We start from the raw sequence: 23,685 nt of genomic DNA, 5'->3' as shown, positions 1-23,685 counted from the left end.
CAGGGTCCAGTGTCAGCAGGCAAGGCTGTCCCAGTTACAGGCCGTGAGGTCAGAAGAGGTCCCAGCAGCGGTGCAGGGCTGGCAGGGTGCAGGGTCAGGTAATCCAAAGTCACAAGGTTGCAAGCAGTAAAAGTTCAGGCTGGCAGGAAAGAGAGCCAGGGAGCGCTTGGAGGGAGTCGTCTCCCAGGCTGGGTTTCCCTCCTGAATGAGGCCTTTCTTCGCAGGCTGTGCCCAGTGCCTGCAAGGAACACTCCAGACCTCAGGGCACGGTGATCCAGAGACGTCTCCTGTGCCAGAGCTAGCGGTAGCCCTCCTGAAGGCCTTGTCAGACTCTTTATTTAACAGGCGAGGAAGTGGAAGCTCCAAAGTGCGAGGCTGTTAGGAGCCAGGGGTAGAACCTGGGTTGAAAACAGGCACCGCAGTGTTGCTGCTTCCTCAGAAATTAAGAGGTGATGGAAGTGGTGATACTGGGAAGGAGGAAGGAAAGGTGAGAGCCTTAAAGAAGGGTGATCGGGAGAATGATGGGCTACAGGGAAGAAGGGGGAGCTGAACGACTGCAGGACACACCCAAGAAGCAGGGCAAGCTGTGGGATTTGGGGAAGGAAACTGCTTGTGTGACGACGGCCATCTTGACTCCAGAATGTTAAGTTCCATGAGGACAGAGTCTTTTGCTTTTTTACTGAAGCGTCCATTATGGAGGAGAGCTGCCAAGAGGGGAAGTGCTTCTTTCATTGTGACAGATACATATAATATAGATTTGCCATCTTTTTTTAAATTGTTTTAAAGACTTTTGAAATTTATTTATTTGAGAGAGAGAGTGAGAACATGAGTGGGGGGAGGGGCAGAGGCAGAGGGAGAAGCAGACACCCTGCTGAACAGGGAGCCTCATGTGGGCCTCAATCCCGGAACCCTGGGATCATGACCTGAGCCAAAGGCAGACGCTTAACCTACTGAGCCACCCTGGCGCCCCTAGACTTACCACCTTCACCGTATGTAAGTGTACAGCCCCAGGGGCATTAAGTGCTTTCACACTGTGGGGCAGCCAGCTTCGCTGTCCATCTATAGAGCTGTTCTCATCCTGTGAAGCTGAAACACTTAACCCACTAACAATTACTCCCCACTTGCCCTCTCCCCAGCACCCCCCCACCGCCCCCCTCGTCCCGGCAGCCACCGTTCTTTCTGTCTTTGGGAATCTGACCGCTCTAAGGACTCGTGGAAGGGGAATCCCACACTCTTGTCCTTTGTGACTGGCATGTTTCACTTGACAGAATGTCTTCAGGTGTGTCCATGTTGCAGTGTATTTCAGAATTTCCTTTCTTGTGGAAGCTGAATAATGTTCTGTTATTTGGATACACCCCATTTTAGGTATGCACGCATTTGTCAGTGCACACATTTTTACAGGGTTTTCTGATCAATAACCAGAACAGGTCCTGGCTCAACAAGGTGCTCAACAAGGAATTGTTGAATGAATTTTAGTTGTGTTGAACATGAGGTAACTGAGGGGAGGGGTGGGTACTGCAGTAGACTGCCGAGCAGGCATTCTAGGATAGCTCCGGTCTAAAGGGGAAGGGAGGGATGAAGCCAGTGTTGTGAAGATATTCCCCGGGCACGGGGCCTGAGCATCAGGAGCAGGTGTCTGGGCTCAGGACAGGTGGGAGCATCACTGAGCAAGATGCAGGACAGGGGGTCTCAGGGTCATGTTCTTAAAAATAGAATAGCGATTGTAAGAAGGGGGTGCTGTTAAGTAACATCCAAGTCAAGAGAATGAGGTCGAGGAAGGAATGATGGAATTGGCAAACAGTGATGGAACCAACACCTTGAACTCGGGTCTGTCTGACGTCATTTTGGAAAGAACTTCCTGCTGAGTGCTAGTGATGGTACAGGCCAGAATGGGCCACAGGGGAAACTCACCTGAAGCAGCCAGAGAGCTGCTGACTGCTGAGGCACGAGCACTGGCAACAGGTGTGAAGCAGCAGAGAAAGATTCAGGAAACACAGGTCATCCTCTGGCCTCTCGGGCATCTCGAACTTGCCGGCGACCTTGGAGTATGGCTGGAACTCCTTGCTGTTACGATGAGAGAGGAGAGCACCCCAAGTGGAAGCAGGGAGGGAAAGAGTGGGAAAAGGGAAAGAGTGGGGAAAGAATGGGGGTGTGCAAGGGGATGACCAAGAGAGCAGGTCGGCGAGGCAGAGTATTTGCAGGGGAATGTGGGACACGCAGTTGGCACTTCTGTTATTTCCTCCATTTTAAAGATGATTAAGAGATGGCGGGTGGGGGAAGCTTGAGTAATCTCCATCTCAAGTAATGCAGCCTCGTTACCGACACCGGAGAGTCCCCAGGACGACCCCATTGCCCTGTTAGCGTAGTAGAATATTCTGTCATGGACACTGGTGGTTTTGTAAAGGTTCGGTTGCATGTCACAGACACAGCTGCCTCAGATGCGAGGGTGGCTGTTTCTGAGTTGTGTGCTGGAGAATCAGAGCCTGCGTTCCGTGTAACCAGCGTTCCCTGAGCCCCCGCTGAGGCACGGGATAGAAGGCTGCGATTTAAGGAGGAGGACGTGGGCCTGGACTGCTCCTCAACTTCTCCCGAGTCTTCCAGACTTTCCTTCACGCAGAACCGGGGAGATGTTGGACTGGAGACCGAGAAAGTGGATGGCACATCTGCCCCCATCTCGCTCTGGGAAGCCTCTCCACGCATGCCAGGCTGCCCACGCGCTACCCTGGGGCCCGGCAGAAGGCTGTGCGCTCACACATACCCCTTTTGCAAAAGCAGTTTGATAAATTCTTACGTACACCCACAGGATTGGCCCCTGATCTTAAGGAAATATTCAGAAATGGACTTAAAGGTAATATCCAGATACCCCTCACCCCCACCCCGGTAAATTCCACTGCCTAGAAGCTATTTATCTCAAGGAAAATGCCTGGAGCATCCCCACAGGATGAGCAGGGCCCCTTCGCTGCCAGCTTAGTCTGGCCCAGCCCCTCAGAGCCCAGATTTCTGGGAGACTTACATACAAACCAACAAAAAAGAATAATAGCAATATTTATTGAGTGTTGACTGTGTTCCAGGTGTTAGTCTAACTGTTTTCTGCTTATTAACTCGTTGAAACCTTACAGTTACTCTGTGGGGTCATTGTTTTTGACAGATGAGGAAACTGAGTCACAGAGCAGTATAAAGTACTTTTTCCTGAGATCAGCCAGCTTATACCTAGGTGGAGGCGGAAGCCGAACACATCCGGAGCCAGTGACTCTTCAGGGAAGGTGGCCCCAGTGGGACATGTGGGAGCCACCAGAGGCCAGAACAGGGAGGTCAGCTGTTGACCAGTCAGACTCCTAGATCCGGTTTCTCCCTGTTGGAGGCGGCTGCCCCTGTTGCTTCAGGGAGGGGACGGCTGCCTTGTTGTATGACCCACGTTTGCCAAGAGGATTAACCTCTTCCTCTTGTCAAAACAAGCCACGCAGGAAAAAAAACCAACAAACGACTCATGACTTTGAGCAGAAAGAGCTCTGCAGCTTCTCCAGCAGAAGGGGACACCCCAGGGCAGGGGCCCAGGAGGGGTCTAGTTATGTCCTTGTCAGAGGCATCTGTTCTTAAGAGGGACCCTGAGACCCCTTGTTTCAGTGCTCAGGGCCCCGAGGCCCGAGCCACTTGGCAGTCAGGCCCTGTAGCAGCCCAGCCCGCCTTCTCTCTGCTCGCCTCATCACACCCTGTGGGATGTGAGAGTGTCTTGGACAGCTCACGGGCAGCCCAGACTGTGGTCCAGCACCAGCTCGGCCCTGAGCTAGCTCTGCGACCCAGGGCGGTTCCAGCTTCTGTGGGATGACAAGATTGAACGTGAGCAGTGGTTTTCAAAAATATATTTTTTTATTGCAGCAGACCCTGTTCTTCAAATAAAACGTGACTGACAGCAACAGAATATGAAACAGTTGAAAGCAGAGGTATAAATTTGCAAAAAATAAACAAGGGAAAGAAAACCTTAGGCCGGTCAGACTTCCCTACAGATTGTTCCCCGAGCCTGCAGAGTTCTGCTTCTATGCTTTTCACGCATCGTTCCTGCCCCTCGGGTTGCCTTTGTTCCTTCCATTTTTACTGAAAGTTTTGGATTTTTCAGATTTTCCCCTCAGCTTCCACCTCCCTCGTGGAACCTCTTTGCCTCTGGTGAATCCTCTCTCCAGATTCCTGTTGCATTTATTAACTATTTTAATTATTAGGGTCCTCTGTATTGCTTAGGGGTGGCTTAAAGGAATTTACGTGTATACGGTATTTGTAAATACACATGGCATTTACATATACTGGGTATACAAACAGCATATATTTGCATGCATTTACATATATGCAAGTATACGTGTGTGTGTGCGCGCGCGCTTGTGTGTGCATACACACACATAGCCTTTAGAGAAAGGCCATGTCTTTGTGTCCTCCAGCACCTGGTGTATAAAAGGCCCCCAATAAAATTTTAATTGTGGAGATCAATTGTGGAGATCTCACCCCTGTCCGGTACACAGTAAATACCAGTGTCAAATGATTATGTGATAGGGTGTGTTGTGCCTGGGAATGCCTGGCCATGAACCTTGGTTCTGCCATAGAGGAGCTGTCACCTTGGGAAACAGACTTAGTTTTTCTTATTGATAAGTTGGAAACGATAATGCATGTCTTCCATATGTATTTACTGAGTGCCTACTGTATTCCAGGCACTGTTCTAGGCCCTGGGGACTCAGCAATTTACGGAGCAGACAAGGCCCCGTCCTTACGGGTGTGTACATTACAGCCAGTCTCAGGAGGAGCCCCCAGGGCTGCTCAGAGGAGAGGGGGAGGGAAGAGTGCTTCTGCCGGTCACAGGTGGAAACATTATGTGGGGGTGCCTGGTGTGGGCCACGGGGACTCCCGGGTGGGATTCCTACTGTGAGTAAGGAGAAGAGGATGGGAAAAGGCCACCTGGATTGGCCTGAAAGGGCAGCGAGTCTGTCCCCCACGCCCAGCCGCATTGCTGTGCCTGACCCTGAGGCCGCACACCCCTTCTGCACGGCCGCAGCCCCAGGAGAGCAGGAGATCCCAGGCCTGGTGGAGATGCCCCAGGCTGAAGGCCCCGGCTCTGCAACCCCGTCCCCGGCTGGGCCTCAGTGTTGTGCCAGCCTCGTCGCTCCATCCCTCCTGGGTGGTGGCAATGGCTTGCCTGAGATGGGTGCAGGGGCTGCCGGGCTGGATGGGGCACGGATGTCCCCTGCCACGCAGAGGCTCACAGCCACGTAGGAACAGGAAGAAGAGGCCTTTCCGCATCCCCCGGACATCCCTCCCACAACTTGTGCCGGGGGGGGATCGGTGCTGGAGTTGTGGAGCCCCGAACAGATGTGGGGTTAAGTTTGCCTGCTGACCTGGGGTGAGCGCAGATACTAAAGGGAGCTGCTGTGGGTCTGGGTCTCTGATCACATCTTCCTGTGACAGTGTTTGCTTTCCGTGTGCATGTCCCCTTCCTGCTTTTGGCTTTCTTCCTAGAACGGGGGAGGGCAGCATTGGGTGATGTTCTACCTGCTCCTTGCAGGCTTCTCTTTGCCAGGTGGGAAGCACCCACGCCCAGGGGGACTGTTTGGGAAGTAGAGAGGGCTGGCTGGGTAGCGGCCATCCTGGTGTATGGTTCTGTCCATGACTGTTGTCACCGCTGACTGTCCAGCCAGGCCTCAGCGCTGACACCAGCCTCTCTGCCAGGGATGCCCCGTGTCCGTGGCCGTCTGTCCCTCACTTAAGGTGATTTTGAAGAAGTTTTACGTGCTCGGCTTCAGTTCTCTCATCTATAAAATGGGACTGGTCATAATTGCACTCACCGCATAGGGTTAGTGAAAGGATTAAAGGAGAGACTATAACGTGCTTAAAATAGTGTCTGGCTCATGGTAAGTGCACTGTGTCTGGTAATCCTAGATTACTTGCCTCATTTGTGTTGTGTCGGTGGGTCAGTTTGGCCCGAGGACCACGAGCTCACCGTGGGCAGTACGTCCTAGGTATTCCTGTAGTCTCGGTGCCTAGCCCTGTGCCTGGTCCGTGATAAGCATTCGGCAGACATTTGTTGAGCAGGGACCTCGGATTTGGGCCGAGGGCTGAGGAGGCAGATCCCAGGGCAGTATGGGAGGAACATGGAAATTCATGTCAGAGGGGCGGATTGAGACCAGAGGCGAGGGGGCCTGGAACAGTAAGAGAATACCTAGGTAAGACATGGGGGAACCATGCAAGATGTCAGAGCAGGAGGACATGATAGTCCGGAATTTCAGGGAAGATGCTGGGAGAGGAATCTAGAGTCTGGACGGTAGAAGAGAGAGCCTGGTGCTAGCAGGGCCACGGGCTAGGAGGCGTTGGGGACACAGCTGGGAGTCACGAGCTGTGTGGGCAGGCAGCGTGCTCTGTGCTCCCCCTCCCTCCCTTCTCAGCGCCCCGAGGAACCCAGCCAGCCTGTTGTGACCTTCCCCTGTCCAGCCCTGACTGTTCCTAGCCCTGGTACTTGACTGTGTGCGTCCCACTCACTCTGACACACCTTCCACAGGTTGCCAGGTTACGGTGGCCCTGTGCTGCGTGAGTCCTTGTGCCGCAGCTCCCATGGCACTTCACTCTCCCCCAACCCTGCGCTTTCCAGCCTCTCTCTGTCTGTGTGTTTATTATTTTAATCTTAAAGTGAGAAACAGCGAGGTTGCTGGAAGTAGGCCACAAGCTTCTATTTGCTCTTCTCACCAAGGACAGGCATGTTCCCAAGCCCTGGGAGCAGAGCCCCGGAGCCCCGGGGGAGGGACGTGTGAGGCAGAATGTGGAGAGGAAGGCTCCCGTGTACTCAGGCCGCCCAGCCGTGCAGCCGGTGCCATCTTGTTTGTGGCCCATGGCACCATCTTGTTTGTGACCCACGCCGCCATGGACTCCCTGACGGTCAGAGAACTGTTCTCAGCTTCCCCATGGTGGGGGGCGTGCGGGGGAGCCTGTGCCCGGCCTCCCCAGCAGGAGAGCACAGGTCCTAGGTATCGTGCACCTGTGTATTTGTGGCCTGCTCAGGCTGTGTCCTGTGAGTCTGTGGGAATGTGGGACACCCTGGACACCCAGTCCCTGCCTGGGCTGCAGGGAGTCATAAAAATGACCGCCGTAACGAGTGTTTACTGGGTGTTGATCTGTGTGCTGAGTCCTTCATATATATATATATATATTATCTCATTTAATCCTCATGGTAATCCTGTGTCACAGTTGTTATTAGCACTTGTTTATGGATGAAGAAACGGATTAATTAACTGGCCCTGGGTCACACAGCCAGTGAGGGGAGTCTTCCTGACTCCCAGACCCCCACTGTCAGCCCCGGAGCTCTGCCACCTCTTATGCTAGCCTCAAGCTGTGCTGTCTGGGCGTCTGCGAGTCGGGGGTCAGTTAGCATTACTCTGCTGCTCACCAGCTGGGCCAGCCTGGTCAGCTCCCCTTGCTTCTCTCGTTTGCTCATCTGTGAAAAGGAAGTAAGTGTGTCTACCTCACAAGGCCTCCAGGGGGGATGCGATAGAATAATCGGTCATAAAACTCCTTTGTAAACTGGAAGGAGTTACACATACATTACACCTCATGTAAATGAGTCCATAGTAAAAACCTATTTTAAAAATACTTATTTACGAAAAAGACACATGTATGTTTGGCTGCTTTTTCTTTTCTTTTTTTGTAAGAAATGTGGTTAGTCTCACCTTTAGACCAGGCTTGTCTGTTGGGAAAGTGGGGAGTAGTTCATTCACGAAGGACAGGTGTTTGGAGGAAGTTTCCGGAGAGGAAGGGATGACACTAGCATGTCTAGCACAAGGGTGAAGATGCTGGGCTTATAGGTCTGGTTATTGGCTGTACATCCTTGATCATGCTTCTTAGTTCCTAACTTTTGAAGTGCAGGCAACAGTAGTCTCAGCTTCGTAGCACCATTGTGAAGACCGAGTGAGTGTGAGGCCTACCAAGGGCCCAGTACCAGGCCCGATGTCTGACAGGCTTCATGAATACTGAGCTCCATGTTCATAAGGAGGAAGATGCTGTTTGGGTATATCAAAGGCAAGGGGCATCCGAGTTTGGGGTCTTGGCCTTATTTGAAGGCTCTTTCAGGAGGGGGACCAAGGGAACATCCAGATCTGTGGCACTGAGGGCAAAGGCCACAAGGCAACTTTGGTAGGAAGGCAAACTCTGGTTAAGGCCTCTAAGCCAAATAGAGGCTCTGCTACTATTCCTCACCTAGGGGTCAGTAGGGGTCAAGACTGTGAGGGAGGTAGCCTCTGCCTGCAGTCCTGTAGGCCCCAGGGAGAAGGCCATGTCTTAGAGGTCAACTGGGCAGATTCCATCTCGGGTCTAAGCAGGTTACAAATCAGCAGGAGGAGGGATGCCTTCTGTGGTGTGAGTTAGCGTCATCCTCTTGGCTGAGGAGCAAAAGTTTCTTCACAAAGAGTTTTTTTTAACTTGTTACTTGGTGCTATGTGTGAGAGAAAGACAGGGGAGCCAGAAGTTGGGGAGGGAGGTCCATGTTGGGCGTGGCTTGCTAGGACACATTTTTGTATTCCTTGCACAAGGTGGTGTGTCATAACTCTGAGTATAGCCTCATGGTAAGAAGTGGTCAGTCAGTAGCATCTTGGCATTTTGTGATCTGAAAATGGGAGGTACACATTGGTGTTTGGGATATTTCGAAGTAGGCCCCAAAGAAGTTGTGCTGTATTCCCATTCTTGTGTTCATTGTCCATTCAGCCAGCAGATGATTTCTGGAAATGGATGTAGCCATCATGGTGGCATCAAGGGCCACGAGACGCACTCCAGGTCCACAAGAAGCTTCCTTGCAGTTAGGCTGTTTTATAACTGCTCCCAAATCATGTTAGCTCTGGAGGCTATTTTAAGAACTCCTTTGGTTATGAACCATATCTTATATTTAATTTTGATTCTCTTTCTCCTCCTGTCCTGGATTCAGTAACAGCATCAACAAACACTGTGTGCCTGGCGTTGTCTTCAGCATTGCAAGTATTTAGAGGAATCAGAAATAACTTGGTAAGAGCTCATTAATTCACTAGACCCGGCACAGCCTCCCAAGGACGTTGGGCCTTCCCCATGTGGTCACCACTTTTCGTGTCTCAGAGGACCCTGAGCTTCTGTCTGGAGCATATCAGTATCAGCGAAGTATCTGGAACCACAAGGTGGTGGGCTTTGCCCCCTCTTTTCCTTTGTACATGATGTTTGTAGTCACAGCAGGAATTTTGGCCCACCCCAGGAGCCCCTGGAAAGGGGCAAGCCTCCAGCTTTCCACCTACCTCCTGGGGGCTGTGGATGTTGTCCCTTTGCTCCTTTTCTCTTCATCTGCCGCCAGATCAGGTGAGGACAGTGTTCTATTCTTCCTTAGCCGAAGTCCAGTTAATAGCTACGCAGAACTGTTCATCTCCGGTCGTTGGTTCTTTGGATGTGGCTGGGTTTGACCGTGGTCTTCCCCGCTGTGGGGTTAGGACAGCTGATTTCTGGGTCCTGCATTCTCTACCTTACAGGGAGAACCATGGAAGGGAGGGACGGCAGGGTTCAGGGTTGGGGTTCACTGTTTTAAGCCTAGCACCTTCCTAGAACCGTTCAGCCAGAGGGCAAGGTGATCACTCGTGTTTGTGAAAGCACAAGTCAGATGTCCCTTTGGCATGTGCTTGAGAAGCCTTTCTAGAAACTAGAGTAAGATGACAAGTCTGGTTCGAAGGAAAGAGAGAGCAGCGGAAATCAGAGGACAAGGGCGTGAGAAAATGGCCTTGGACGAATGGACCCATTTCCAGTGTGTTTGTCAGGGACTCAGGGTGGTCGTGGTGACAGGGAGGCCTGCTCTAGCCCCATCAGCCATTCGACAAGGACTGGCTCAGTGCCCCGGGGAGTTGAGCTTCGGGAAGAATGAAAGAACTCTAAAGCTTGCTGGGGCCCCATCTTTGAAACGTTCACGCTCTGTTTAGGTGGAGATGCTGGCTGAGCACACGTGATGACATGTGACTCCACAGTCCCAGGCTCTCGCTTGTAACATGGGGCAATACCCGTTGTTGGTGTCTAGACAAGGGAGAACTTCGTGGTGGCCAGCGTGTGGCCTGCCTGGAAGAGAATGGAGAATGAAGGTGGACGTATTGCTTCGTCTCGCAGAGACCACAGCCTCAGATTCTGGGCCAGCATCCGCCGTGTCCGAGCACCTTCTCCTTGAAGGAACATGGCCAGGAAGAAGGGATCCATCCAGGGAGCACTCGGGAAAGGCGGGCCGGTAAGCTCAGGATGGGAGAACAGGGCTGGATTCCTAGCTGAGGGAGATAGAGCGGATGAGTAGACATAATACGTGTGAAAGCATCTGGTTTAGTGTTTTTCATATAGAAATAATTCAGCAAAGGTTCGCTCATCTGTCCCTAAGATCACGGTGAACATGAGAGTCCCAAGAAGACACCAAGGGAGCGTGGGTAGTGAGGGCAGCCGTACTGGACTGAGCCAGAGACGGAGAGTGGAGGCGTCCTAGGGAAGGGAGCAGGCTCTGCCGGAGGCCACTGTGCTGCCCCCTGGCCTGCGAGGGCCATCTCTGGAGCATTGTCATTGCTCCCAATTAGGAGAGAAAATGTCACACTCGAGCAGGTAGAGAGGAGGGGTTGCTGGCCTGCGAAACCTGGCAGTATTGATCCCGGAGAGGGAGAGGTTTCCGTGGAGCGGGTTTGCTGGGTACTTATTTGCTTTGTGTATTTAAAGGACTGTCACGTGATGTGGGTGTTGGGCTTACTCTGGGCGCTCCGGAGGGCAGTTCTGGGGCCAGTGGGTGACCGTGGCAGAGAGGCTGAGGCTGGTGCATGGAACTTAAAATATTCTCCCAGCGTTTGAGCTGTAAAGGTTGTGAGGGAGGGAAGATGGGTGACCCCGCGGGGTAGGGAGCTCTTTCCACGGGGTTAGCAGTGTTTCCAGGTAAGCGGAGGAGCCACCCCCCATGGATGCTGATGATAAAAACGAGAGCTATCCCTCTGTGGACTCCTGCGTACCAGGCGGTGTTACCGAGTGCTTTACTGGTAGGGACCCATCTGCTCCTCACGGGAACACCGAGAAGGGGTATGAATAGCTCGTTAGCCCTACTTTATAGGGAGTAAATTTGGGCAGAGAGATAGTCACCCAGCCAGGGACCTCCACCTTGGCCTTGAACCTAAGAACAATCTTGTTATTGGTGAAAGGTGAGGCCAGATGACCTTGAGGGTTTCTTACATCACCAGGACTCTAAAGGCTTTATCTGGAGGGTTATGCGGGGCCTTTGCTTGGGGCTGGGTCACTCTGTTAGGTCTGGGGCAGAGATGGTGTTACTGCTCTAGGGGTGACTTCATGAGCCGTGCCTTCGCCTGACTGCGAGGTCATTGTTGGGTGGGAGGGGCTCCTCGAAGGCTGTTCTGTTGGCTGATAGGCTCATGTTCAGGGTCCTCTACAGTTCTCTAGTGACTCTGGGTTCTCAGAAGGATTAGTGGCACCCTTTCCATGTCACCCTATGCAGAAGCTTCTCGCTGGTGCTGCCGGTGCACCTCGCCTCCTGGTCTGCCCCCACCACTCAGCTCTGCCTCTCCAGAAAGGCATGAAGTGATGCTTAATGTGCTGTGGCCTGGAGGGGTGGCCAGACTTGAGCCCCCTCATGGGGGGGGGGTGTAGGGTGCGATTAAGGAGCCAGTTGTCATCCCAGTGCCCTACTTTTGCAGATTACCAGCCTCTGGTGATCTGGGAGAGCCTCTGCTGGCCAAAGTTGAATTCCACAAAATGTGCCTAGCGCTGTGCCTGACGCACACACAGTAGGCCTCAGGAACACTTTCTGGAATAAATAAATGGTCCTTATTGTAGGACATGGTTCTTGTTGTAGGACAAGCCTCCTTTTTTAGTACTCACCAGGTCCCTGAAGGTTTTGAAGGTTTTTAGAGGGAGAGTGTCGGTGAGGTGGGCTGCTCCACTCACCTCAAATTACGTGGCATTGGGGAAAACCTCCTAATGTGATCTTTAGTTTTTAAAGGCAGAGCAGTTATTGCTGGTCTGCTTTGGGGGAGAGAACATTGACCTCAGAGGCCTGCCCCAGATCCTAACCTGAGAGTAACTGCGGCCTACCAGTCACAGTCAGAACCCTGCAGAAGAACATTGCTCCAACACTCTCTCTCCGTCAAGAAGACAACCACAGGACTGTCTCTCACCCCCAACAATTCTGGTCAACAAACCCTCCACGCTCATGAGCTTTCTGTAGGCAGAGGATGTATTCATTCACACCATCAAAGATTTTTGGAACCTTACTTTGGGTGAGGTTTCATATTTTGAAAACAATATCCTGAAATCGAAAGCAGTGTTATGAAAATGCATTCCAAAGATCACCCCCAAAAACGACATTAACGATCATGTTTTGGCCCTGGCCCCTCCCCCACCCGCCGCAGCCCCGGAGGCCTTGTCCCTGCTCCAGCTCCTGGCAAGGCTCGCACTTTGCAGAAAGCCCAGACTTGCACGCTGGCGTGCGTGATGGCCCCGGTGTCTTTCCTCTTCCTTCTTGGGCTGTGGGGATGGGCACAGGCATGCCCCCTGTGTGGGGGAGAATGCGGTATGGAAATTAAAGCTCAAGTCAGAGTTGTTTGGGGAACCCCCGTCCTACTGGTGTCTGTGACTCCTGCTGTCTAGATCTGACTCAGCGAAGCAAAGCAGTAGTTTGTTCTGGAGCAGGACAGAAACTTCATTTTTGAGCAACATGGTGCTAAGCTTGTGTGTTCACACAAAGGTCAGTACAGCTCCATGAATCATCGGCTGCCCAGGATCTGCATACCCTAGAGACCTCTCCCCCTGCCTGGAACTTCCCTCCTGGATTGAGACAAAGCACCCCAAGAGCAGCAGTAACATCTAAGGGTCCCAGCCTGTTGCCAGAGGGCAGCTGGGCAAGAGCTCTTACAGCACCACCACCAACACGGGCCCAGGGCACAGACCGACTGCATATTTCACTGGGCAAGGGTGGGGTGGGGTTCACTTCAGCCCACCTCACGTGGCCCAGCCACACTCCATTTCTCTGTAAATTATTTCCATCCGTTGGCAGGCCAGGATTTCAACAGCAGCCAGCCAAGGGGCGCGTTGGGTTACTCCCTGAGTCCCAAGCAGACTTGGTCCCCCTGCAATTCAGGCGGCACCAGAAACCCCTGGTCCAGGGATTTAGGGGCTTCGGCTGGCGGAGTGCCTGTTCAGCCAGCCTTGGTCCATCGTCAGAAGAGCTGGTGCTGATCCCGTTGTCAGCCTAGGTTTTGTGTGAAGTTGAGCCCAGAGACCCCTGTGGCCGGAGCTTAGATTTCGTGGTCAGTGGCCCAGGAAAAGATAGACATTTTATCCTCTTCCCCTTTCCCAGGAGGTGATGGGAGCCAGCTTAGGCAGGACGCTTGAAGCCTGGACTTTTGGCCTGAGAGGGAGACTAAGCCAGTCTGCCCAGGAGAAGGCATCTGCTTACGAACAGGGCATCCTGGTCCCAGCATCTGCCCTCCCAGGCCTGACCACACCCCTTGTCCGAGACAACAAACACACCCCGTTATTCTGTTTCCCTTGGGCACATTCCACAAGGGAGTCTCTTTTGGTGCTGGGGCTCCTTCCATGGGTGAGGTGAGCTCAGGACTGGCCTTGGCCTTCACTTCTGTTCCCTCACCGCGCCCCCGTGGGAGGCCTGTGCTCTCAGGGCCAGCGTCTGCCAGGCCACTTACTGTCGGCGGCGGCCTGGCTCCTGCTCCCCATCTGTGGTGACATTCCGGGTCTGGATCTGCATCTCACCTCTGCCAGGACCTACCCTCCAGCACAGGCTGTCCCCAGCCCTTGTCTCGGATTTGCACTTGGCACGTGGTACTGCATTGTGTCCTTGGGGTGTTTGTTGTCACTGCTGAGCGGAGTTTTACTTTAGCTCAGGCATCTGGGTAGAAGTGCCATGGTCCCTTGGGTTGAGGATTTGAGGGGAGCGACTTCTCAGTGGCTCTGGGGAGTTGTTCCAAGAGACTGACAAGATGCAGTCTTCAGGCTGACCGCATCGTGGTCATCATTATTGATTGAAGCTGTTGGCAGCACTGTTCCTTCCGGAATCTTCTCCCCATTAGACTTCTAATCTATGAGCACTGTGTCTGACACCCACGCCTAGCCCAGCATCAGTTGAGACTTTGTCTAATTGTATAACATTTGCAGATCCTATGTTTTTGTTTCCTCTTACAGTATCTAGAGATTAGAAATTATTTTAATAAGCATTTAACTGTTACAGCAATTTGGCTTTTCCTTGGCACCTCTAACCTTTCTTCTTCAAGCCCTTCCTCTGCCTTGGACCTACCACCTGGACACACTTGATCCTATCTACTACTTTGTCTTATCACTGTGAAGCGAGGCTGCCTGTGCCTGGTAAATATTTGGATGTAAGATCAGGAATGCCAGGGACTGTAGGGCTTCCAAGGTGTTAGAAAGCCTTTCCTTCGAGGGCCTGATATGTACCATTCCCCAAATCATCATTGTCTGGCATCGTTGATATCATCGTCATGCTAGCTGGCACCAGTTCGAGCATTTATTTTGGAGTTTTTTCCCCGAATTTTTTAAAAAATCGTGATTGAAATCTAATTGACATACGCTGTTATGTTAGTCTCAGGTGTACAACACATTGATCTGACAATTGTATACATCACTCAGTACTCACCACAAGAAGTGCAGTCACCATCTGTCACCATGTTCTTACAATATTACTGGCTCTGTTCCCTCTGCTGTACTTTTTTATCTTCATGACTGACTTGTTTTACACCTAGAAGTCTGTACCTCTTGGTCCCCTTTATCTATTTCACTTATCCTTCCACTCAGCTCCCCTGTGGCAGCCCGCAGGTTTTTCCTCCATGGTAAGGAGTCTGTTTTTTCATTTCTTTGTTCACTTATTTTTTAGATTCCACATGTAAGTGGAATCATATGGTATTAGTCTTTCTCTGACTTATTTCACTTAATATCCTCTAGGTTCATCCGTGTTGTCACAAATGGCAAGAGCTCACTCTTTTTTATGGCTGAGTAATAATCCAATGTGTGTGTGTGTGTGTGTGTGTGTGGCTACCACATCTCCTTTATCATTGATCTGTGGATAGACACTTTACATGTATTGACTATTGTAATAAATGTTCCAGTAAACATAAGGGTGCATGTATCTTTTTGAATTACTGTTTTCATTTTCTTTGGGTAAATAGCCAGTGGAATTACTGGATCAAGTGGTATTTCTATTTTTAATTCTTTTTTGAGGAAGTTCCATACTATTTTCCACAGCGTTTGCACCCATTTACATTCCCACCAGAAGTGAGATAAGGGTTCCCTTTTTTCTCCCTCCTTGCCAACACTTGTTAAATCTTGTCTTTTTTACATTAGCCATTCTGATGGTGTGAGATAAATATCTCATTGTGGTTTTGATTTGCATTTCTGTGATGGTTAGTGATATTGAGCATAGATGAGTATAGACTCGTGTGTCTGTTGGCCATCTATATGTCTTTGGAAAGGTGTCTGTTCATGTCCTCTGCCCATTTTTTAATTGGATTGTTGGGGGGGGGTTGGTGTTGAGTTGTGTAATATAATTACGTATTTTATATATTAACTCCTTACTGAATATATTGGTATCTTGCCCCATTCAATAGGTTGCCTTTTTATTTTGTTGATGGTTTCCTTTACCGTGCAGAAGCTTTTCATTTTAGTGTAATCCCAATAGATTGTTTTTGCTTGTTTCCCTTGCTTGAGGAGACATATCCCTAAATATGTTGCTGCGGCTGAGATGACTGCCTAAATTTTCTTTTAGAAGTTTTAGGATTTGAAGTCTAACCTTTAGGTCTTTAGTCCATTTTGAGTTTATTTTTGTGTATGGGGTGGCTTGTAGTCCATGTTCACTCTTCTGCTGTCCAGTTTTCCAAGCACCCTTTATTGATGAAAAGATTGACTTTTCCCCGTTGTATCTTTTTGCCTCTTTGTCATAGGTGAATTGACAGTCTGTGCATGGGTTTGTTGCCAGGCTCTCTGTCCTGTTGCATTGATCTGTGTGTCTGTTTTTGTGCCAGTACCATACTACAGTTTTGATTACTTTAGCTTTGGGTAGCATAGCTTGAAATCTGGGATTGTGATATCTCCAGCTTTGTTCTTCTCAAGATTACTTTGGCTATTCTGGGTCTTTGTGGTTCCACAGAAATTTCAGGATTATTTGTTCTAGTTCTGTGAAAAGTGTTCTTGGTATCTTGCTAAGGATTGCATTGAATCTGTAGATTGCTTTGGGTAGTATGGACATTTTAACAATCTTGGTTCTTCTGGTCCACGAGCATGGAATATCTTCCTGTTCATTTGTGTCGTCTTCAGTTTCTTTATCAGTGTCTTACAGTTTTCAGAGTACGAGGTCTTCTTTAACCTCCTTGGTGAAATTTATTCCTAGGTATTTTATTGTTTGGTGCAAATGTAAATTTGATGGTTTCCTTTATTTCTCTTTCTGCTACTTCATTATTAGTGTATAGAAACACAATGGATTTCTGTGCATTAATTTTGTATTCTATAACTTTACTGAATCCGTTTCTCAGCTCTGATAGTCTTTTGGTGGGGTTTTCTAGAAGGGTGTTCACTTGTCAGACATTGTGCAAAATGCTTCTGTATCTCATTATAGCCTTACAAAGAAAGCCCATAGGAACTATGGAGGAAGCTGAAACTAGAAACTTAGAAAGGAGAAATAAGTTGTTCAAGTCTACATAACAAGTAAAGAGGCTATACTAGAATTTAGATTCAAACCTGTCTCATTTTTTTTCGTCTGAGTTTTTAACTACTATATATGCTGTTTTTGTTTAGTGGTATGTACTCACTGAATATTTGGGGTTTTTTTTTGTTTGTTTGGTGTTTTGTTTTGTTTTGTTAAAGATTTTATTTATTTGTTTGAGAGAGAGACAGTGGGAGACAACATGAGCAAGGAGAAGGTCAGAGGGAGATGCAGACTCCCCATGGAGCTGGGAGCCTGATGTGGGACTCGATCCTGGGACTCCAGGATCATGACCTGAGCTGAAGGCAGTCGCTTAACCAACTGAGCCACCCAGACGCCCTAAATGTTTGTTGAACGGCAAGACTGCTTCAGCAGTTTGACTGGTCTCCATTGTGTCACTGACCATGATGAGGGCAGCACCCGGCATCTTTTTGAATACGTACAGTGGTAGACCCTGGACTGAGTGACGTATGTCACTTAACCTATTGAACTGCACAGCCCAATGAGGAAGAATTTCCCCATTTTGAAGATTAAGAAACTGAGGCTCAAGAAGGCTGAGTTAACTTGCCCAAGGTCACACAGCTGAGTAGTAGACAGGAAGGATTTGGAGGCAGGTTACTTCTTGCACCGAATGAATCTGTTCTCTTGATCATATGTTACTGTCTACAAAAAAACAAGGCTCATTTTTACCACTGTCCCTTGCTTCTTCCATTCTTTCTCTCTTCCTGCTCCTCTTTTGCCTTCTGAGAGGTCCACACTGGAGCCCTCTTCTTGGGCTCTGCCTGTCTACACTAAACTCACTTTGCAAAATTTGTTCCTTGATTTGTATTTTATTCAACTTTACTTGTTGGCAAATCCTTGTGTTAAAATCACCTGCTTTAAGTTTAGTGCTCTGTGACACAGTGACAGACCTATTCATCTGTCTTATTTCTGACCAAAGGAATGGAACAGGGAGCCCAGAATCAGACCCAGACATATCTGGACACTGGACTGATGACAGAGGGGGCTCTGCTGAGCAGTAGGGAATGACAGTCATTTTAATATACAGTGCTGGGACTGTAGGATAGCCACAAGGAAAGAAATGAATCTCGACCCCATCTCACTTCATACACAAGAATAAAGTCAGAGATCATCCTTCTACATGTGCGGGTTCAGACGAAGTAAAACTCCATCAATGGGATAACACAGAAGATCTTCATAACCTTGAGGTAGCCATATATTTTTTAGGAAGACCCCAAAAGCACTAGCTATAAGGGGAAAGATTGATACGCTGGATGACATGAAAAAGAGAATCTTCTGATCCTCAAAGGCATCACTAGAAGAGAAAAGACAAGCTGAGTGGAGAAGACACAGGTAGTACCTGTAACGGGCAAGGGGATTTGTATCCAGAATATGTAAAGACTCCCAAGAAATGCACAAGCAAAAGAACCTTGTGCACAAAATAGGCAAACGAATATCCCACAGGTATACAGTTGTGAGCCGTGTAGTTTCCCTCTCCCAGTTCCAGGTTCCATTCCGTTTGTCCCAGATCATTGGCACAACCTGGTGGCTGTCCTTGGGAACTCTTTAATCCCGTGGCTCCTGCTGACATTTCCCTTGTGTGTGGACCGAGGGCCCTTCCTTTCGCGTGTCCTGACGCACTCGACTGTTTGTTCTGCCACGAGCACCTCCTTTCTCATGAAGACGTAATGCGTAATTCTCTTCCTCTTTTCCTTTGGGTTGTTAACTTTTGATCAGCTATTTTAAGAATATTTCTCTCCGGCTTCTTCCTCCCCGCCACCCCCTCCCCCCCACACACACACACCTCTTTTCTCATTTCCCTTTTTTGTACCTCCTTGTTTCACCCAATAAAACTTGTGGTGGTAAAAGTTATCCCGAAATATCTGAACGTGTTTGGGGGACTAGGGTTGTTCTCATGGGTTCCAGGGGCAGAGCAAAGACTGGAAGTTAGTAGCTAGTTACGTAGAGGGAGAGTTCGTCCTTAGTTCTATTCTGTTGCCTGAGACCTCCCGAGCTGGGATGGGGGTTACTGAGCCAAGGCGAGGTTGGACAACGCCTTGGTCATCGTGTTGGTTTCTGAGGGCTCTGGGCCTTGATGGACGGCTGCATTGTCCCTTTCACTTTTACCAGCAAAGCCCCGACAGACCCTTGGATGACATGCACAGTAGCAACTCCTAACTGGGAGAGAGGGCCAGGATGCTGGAATGACTGTCTTGTCTTTCTGGTGGATCAGGATGAGGCATAGATACTAGCGCTGTCGGGTCTTCTGGGTGGCTCAGTGGGCTCCGATTCTGACTCTTGATTTTGGCTCAGGTTGTGATTTCAGGGTCATCTCGCTTAAGATTCTCTCCGTCTCCCTCTGCCCCCACCCCCCAGGTACCAGCTCTTCAATGGTAGCATCTATATTTAAAAATAATCCTAGAGCCCCCTTCCGTTCATAGGCCTCCACGTAGGGCTCGCTGACACCCACTGACCTGAAGGCTGAGATTGTCCTCACTTTTCTCTCTGCCGTCCTTTTCCTCCGGTACCAGCGTCTATGAGGGGAAGTTCTCTGCATTCTACATTGCATCTCTACATTCTTCATTCCTTCATTGTATTTAAACCCTCACTCTGGAAGTACTTGCTCCTGTCTTTTCTGTAGCGAACATACCGTATTTTGGATCCATTACCTCAAAGGAAACAAATTGGAAGCTCTGCAGAAATGTTCTGACATTTAAAAGTTTTTTGACAGTGTTTAAAAATTGAAATGTGAGTCTAGATTTCTGTCTTCGCCCGAACAACCGGACGATGTGGGCTCCTGGTGGCCTCTGTTCGCAGATGGCCTCCAGCAGGCAGGGCTAGGGTGGGCTGCCAGTGAGGAGGGGCGACCTCCTTCCAGCTGGCATGCTCCCTCCCTAACTTGCTTCCCACCTTTCCTACCTGCCTCGACCCCAAGGGCATTGGGGTTTGTGACTTCCTGAAGTGGGTCAAAGGGGCTAGCCTGGGAATCCAACCGATGTGTTTAATGTTATTTCAATGGGAAAATGAATTCCAGGTTTTAAAGAGCATATTTTTGGGGTGACTGGGTGGCTCAGTTGGTTAAGCATTTGCCTTCAGCTGGGATCATGATCCCAGGGTCCTGGGATGGAGCCTCATATCTGGCTCCCTGCTCAGCAGGGAGTCGGCTTCTCCCTCCCACTTGTGATCTTTCTTGCTCTCTCTTGCTAGCTATCTCTTTCTCAAGTAAATAAAATGTTGGTTTTTTTTTTTTTTTTTTTTAAGTAAAGAGGACATTTTCAAAATATCAAAAATTACCTGTTGGGAAGCTGATAAGGGTCCTCAGCTCGTATGTATAGGTCTTAGGGGGATGGCCTGTGTCTTCTCCTATGCTGTGTGTTGGCTTAGCACGTAGAAGGTACCTGATAAATGATTTACCTCATGGGGCCACTGGGGGCCTGTTGTCTGATGCCTCCCAGGTGGTAAACCAAAACACTTGTCTCACTGTGACCCACCTGTCAGTTTATCTAGAACACCTACTCTAGCCCCAGACACTTGCGTGGAGTTTGAGATCAGCCCGCCACACAGCTACCCTGTCTTGAGAAAAACTGTTTCTTTCCTGATGAGAGGTGCAGTCGCCGTAGAGTAGGCTCAAATGAGGCGAGGAGAGAACAGAGGCCTGCGCTGAGCCTCCTTTCCTGTCGGATGCCCACCGACCCGGGGTTTGTGGCGGTGACCGAGTGATTGCTTTCCACACCCTGGACAAGGACTGAGTAAAAGTTCAGCTCCTTCTCTGTAAAGAAAATAATTCTTCATGTCTGGCATTTTATAGTTTTGACCCAGATCAGTCAGAGGCCACAGAGAGCTCATGTGGACTATAAAGTGTGCGTAGCTTCCTGGGCCTGTCGCTGCGGAGAAGCAGAAGGGAGCAGGGAACCTGCTGGGCCCAGGAGGAAGCCCTGCCTTTTCAAGTTTGCCGTGGCCCAGCCTCCCCGGGCCTCACGGGGTGGACGGAAGGAGCCAGCACCTTCTCCTCGCTCAGAAGTTATCTTTACCCCCTGAAATCAAACACTGCGTGCAGTGCCCTGTAAAACTTCCTTGTAGACGCGAGTGTGCTGGCTAAGTAAACATCCTCCCGTGTTTTAGAACTGAATTCATTTCTGCTTCCCGGTCATCCCATTCGGGTTTTTCTGCTGTGGGCATTATGCAGAGTCGGGTTCATAGAAGGAAGACCTAGAGTGGGGACAGGGGTGCCTAAAATGACCATTTCAGTTGTAGGAAAATTGCGAGAGGAATAACACAGTCATGGGAAGAAAAAGCTAAGACTTCGATGAAAAGTGAAACAAAGAAAAGCCTCCCCGGACATAGTGCCATCCTAAGGCTGGTCAAGTCAGACGGGGGCCTGGCTGAGTCTCCGAAATGGGGAGACCTTTCTCTGCGTGGACCCAGGCTCCGCGGTGCCGTGGTTGACCACGGTCGGCTCTGCCAGTGAATTCCGTGGCTGCGTGCGGCCCTCCTCTGACCCTCCCTTGCTGCTTGCTCTGTCTCTCGTGACTCCTTTGCCTCTCCTCTCTCACTTCCACCCACCCATGACATCTCCATCGCCCTGGCAGTGAGCAGCCACGTCATTCACCAAGTTCATGGAGGTGATGGGCCAACTTCGCCGAGCCCTACTTCCCTCTGGTTCTCCCTCCTGAAGCAGGAGGCTCCCTGGCAGAGTCCAGAGCCCTTTGTTTATTTGATCCTGGGCCCTTGGATAAATCAGGAATGTCCTGACATGAACTTAGGCATGTTTTTTTTTCCACGGAAAAGGAAACTACGGCAAACGGTATTTAAGTAGGCAGAGGACCATTCCGAGGGACCTGCTTTAGTGCCATCAAGGCCACATTCCTTTGGTCATCAGACCAGTAGGTGACTTCTTTATTGGCACGCACCACCCCGGAGCCCAGAAGGTGTGAATTTGAACCACTTTCCCCCCTGCTGGGAGCCTGGCACAGATGCTCTGGGCTTCTTTTAAACCCGTGGAGTGCCATGGTCTTCTTCTGAGTGGTCTTCTTTCTGTGGAGTGAAACCTTGGCCCTGAGGAGTTGCCCAAAGAATACTGCTTGGGAAGCGGGGTCCAGGACAAGGTGGTGGCCTGGTCTCTTGTTCTCAAGTCCTCTTCCCAGAAGTCGTAAGGTTCTTGATGTGACATATGTTTTGGGTCAGCTACCTCAGGACCTGAGTGTATCGCTCAATTCTGGTCATGTCTAGGCTCATGTGGTATCACTGGTCGTCAGAAACCCATGTGGATCTGCATTGTTTGGACATAGTGGTGTGGGGATCTGACACTCCCCAGATCTTTCTGGGTATACAGGGTCTAGTGAATTAGCATCTAAGCTGATCCGGAAGCATTTCTGGGTCTGGGGGTAGAAAAATATTGGGAGCTCTGTGGTTTAGTTGCCGCGGGGACCTGTCAGTATCCAAAAACAACCCCAGCCGGCCTTCACAGCGCCGTTGGGAAAGCCCCGTCCCTGTGAGAGTTTCCAGGTGTGGGCAGGCCTCGTGCCACCATCACGGGGGCTGTTGGGAGAGCTTGTCGGTGCTCCTCTCACCGGACTGCCCACCCCGGGGAGAAGAACCCAGCCTTCGGCCACTCCAGGTCTCGCCTTGGCCGCTGCTCTGTTTTGCTGCTTTCCATGTTGTCAGAGGATCTTCTTGGGAACAAATGACTCAGCAACCTGAATCTCTGGGACTGAGTGGCCTAAGTGCCTTTTGAGAAATGATCGGACATTTCCACCGAGGCCCTAAAATCCTGAGCCCGGAAAGAATCAAGATCCAGACTGGTTTTATTCAGGATTCTTCGGGCTGCTGTTTAATTAGTTTTCTCCAGCTCCTGCCCCAAGAAAAGGATAGCATTCGTGGGGTAGGCAGGCAATGTTTTAATCACACTTTTTTGGTCCTTAAGAAATTCCTGGGAGAAAATGGTCCTGGTGTGTGGCAAAAAAAAAAAAAAAAAAAAAAAAAAAAACAGCAGACAGCACAAGTCAAGCCACGGTCATCATTCTGGACATGTCCGTGGCAGAAAGAGTTAATAGGACGGTGGTGTCAGGGTTGGTCTCTTGTCTGGGAGAAGCTCACACGGTTCAAGAAAAGATGAGGCAACACTGAGCGTGGGACAGCCCTGTCTCGGTTCCAGGCGCTGTCACTCAAAGAGTTAAGCTAGTCTGGTGGCTGGGAAGCCCTCGGGGAAGGCAGGAGCCTGCAGGGACCAGGCCCTCTCTGCCCCAGAGCAGTGAGGTGTATGGGGTAAGAAAATGGGCTGCAAAGTGTGGCCAGGGAAGTGGAGTGTAGGCCCAACTTTTTTTTTCTTTTCTTTTCTTTTCTTTTTTTTTTTTTTTTTTTTTTTGCCTTGTTTGACCAGCCTTGGCACTGCCCTCCGGCTCTCCAGGGGAAAAGCTGCAGTTCTGCTCTTGCAACACAAGGAGCAGACTGGAGAATTTAGATCTGCGTCACAGAGCTCAGAGAGAGAGAGGAGAGAGAGAGCGCTCCGTCGATAGGTCTGCTAGCAACAGCCGTGCTGCAGCAGAGAGAGAGAGAGAAATCAAGAAACAAGTCATAGCAACACCGGGCACCAGGTTCTGCCAGCTCACTTGCCAAGCGTTCAGAAATCTGTCGGGGGCTGGAGGCCTCTGGGTAGCCCGGGCTAAGGAGATGACACGCAAGGTGGCACGGGCGGTTCCTGCCGGGGGGGAGGTGGGTGGTGGGGGGGGCAGGGGTGGGAGCAAGAGGTTGCGGGGCGATGGTGGAAGGTTTAACGGGACCGATTTCTGGAACATTCGGGACTGCGGCACCCTACGGCCAGACCAAAATTTGGGTCTGCGCAGGCGGCGATGGGTGGTCCGACGGGCTTCAGGACTTGATGGCGTAACCCCCTTCTTCCCCCACGTACGTATTTGCTGGGATCGGGGGCGATGTCTCTGCGTATGTGGGTGCTCTGTCTTTCT

General features: G+C 50.4%; 1 long non-coding RNA gene across 1 annotated transcript in view; it reads left to right on the top strand.

The window, feature by feature from the left end:
- LOC309850288 overlaps positions 1–23,685 on the top strand; it is a 64,266-nt gene that overhangs the window by 22,649 nt on the left and 17,932 nt on the right. The window contains exons 4-5 of the long non-coding RNA XR_014304166.1: positions 23,103–23,404; positions 23,544–23,626. This is a non-coding gene — a long non-coding RNA (uncharacterized lncRNA). The remainder of the gene's footprint in view (positions 1–23,102; positions 23,405–23,543; positions 23,627–23,685) is intronic.

This window comes from Mustela nivalis, assembly GCF_964662115.1.
Source record: "Mustela nivalis genome assembly, chromosome: 16".
Lineage (NCBI taxonomy): Eukaryota > Metazoa > Chordata > Mammalia > Carnivora > Mustelidae > Mustela > Mustela nivalis.
Note: the sequence above shows the minus strand (reverse complement) of the source record. Positions and strands in the feature narration are given on the sequence as shown.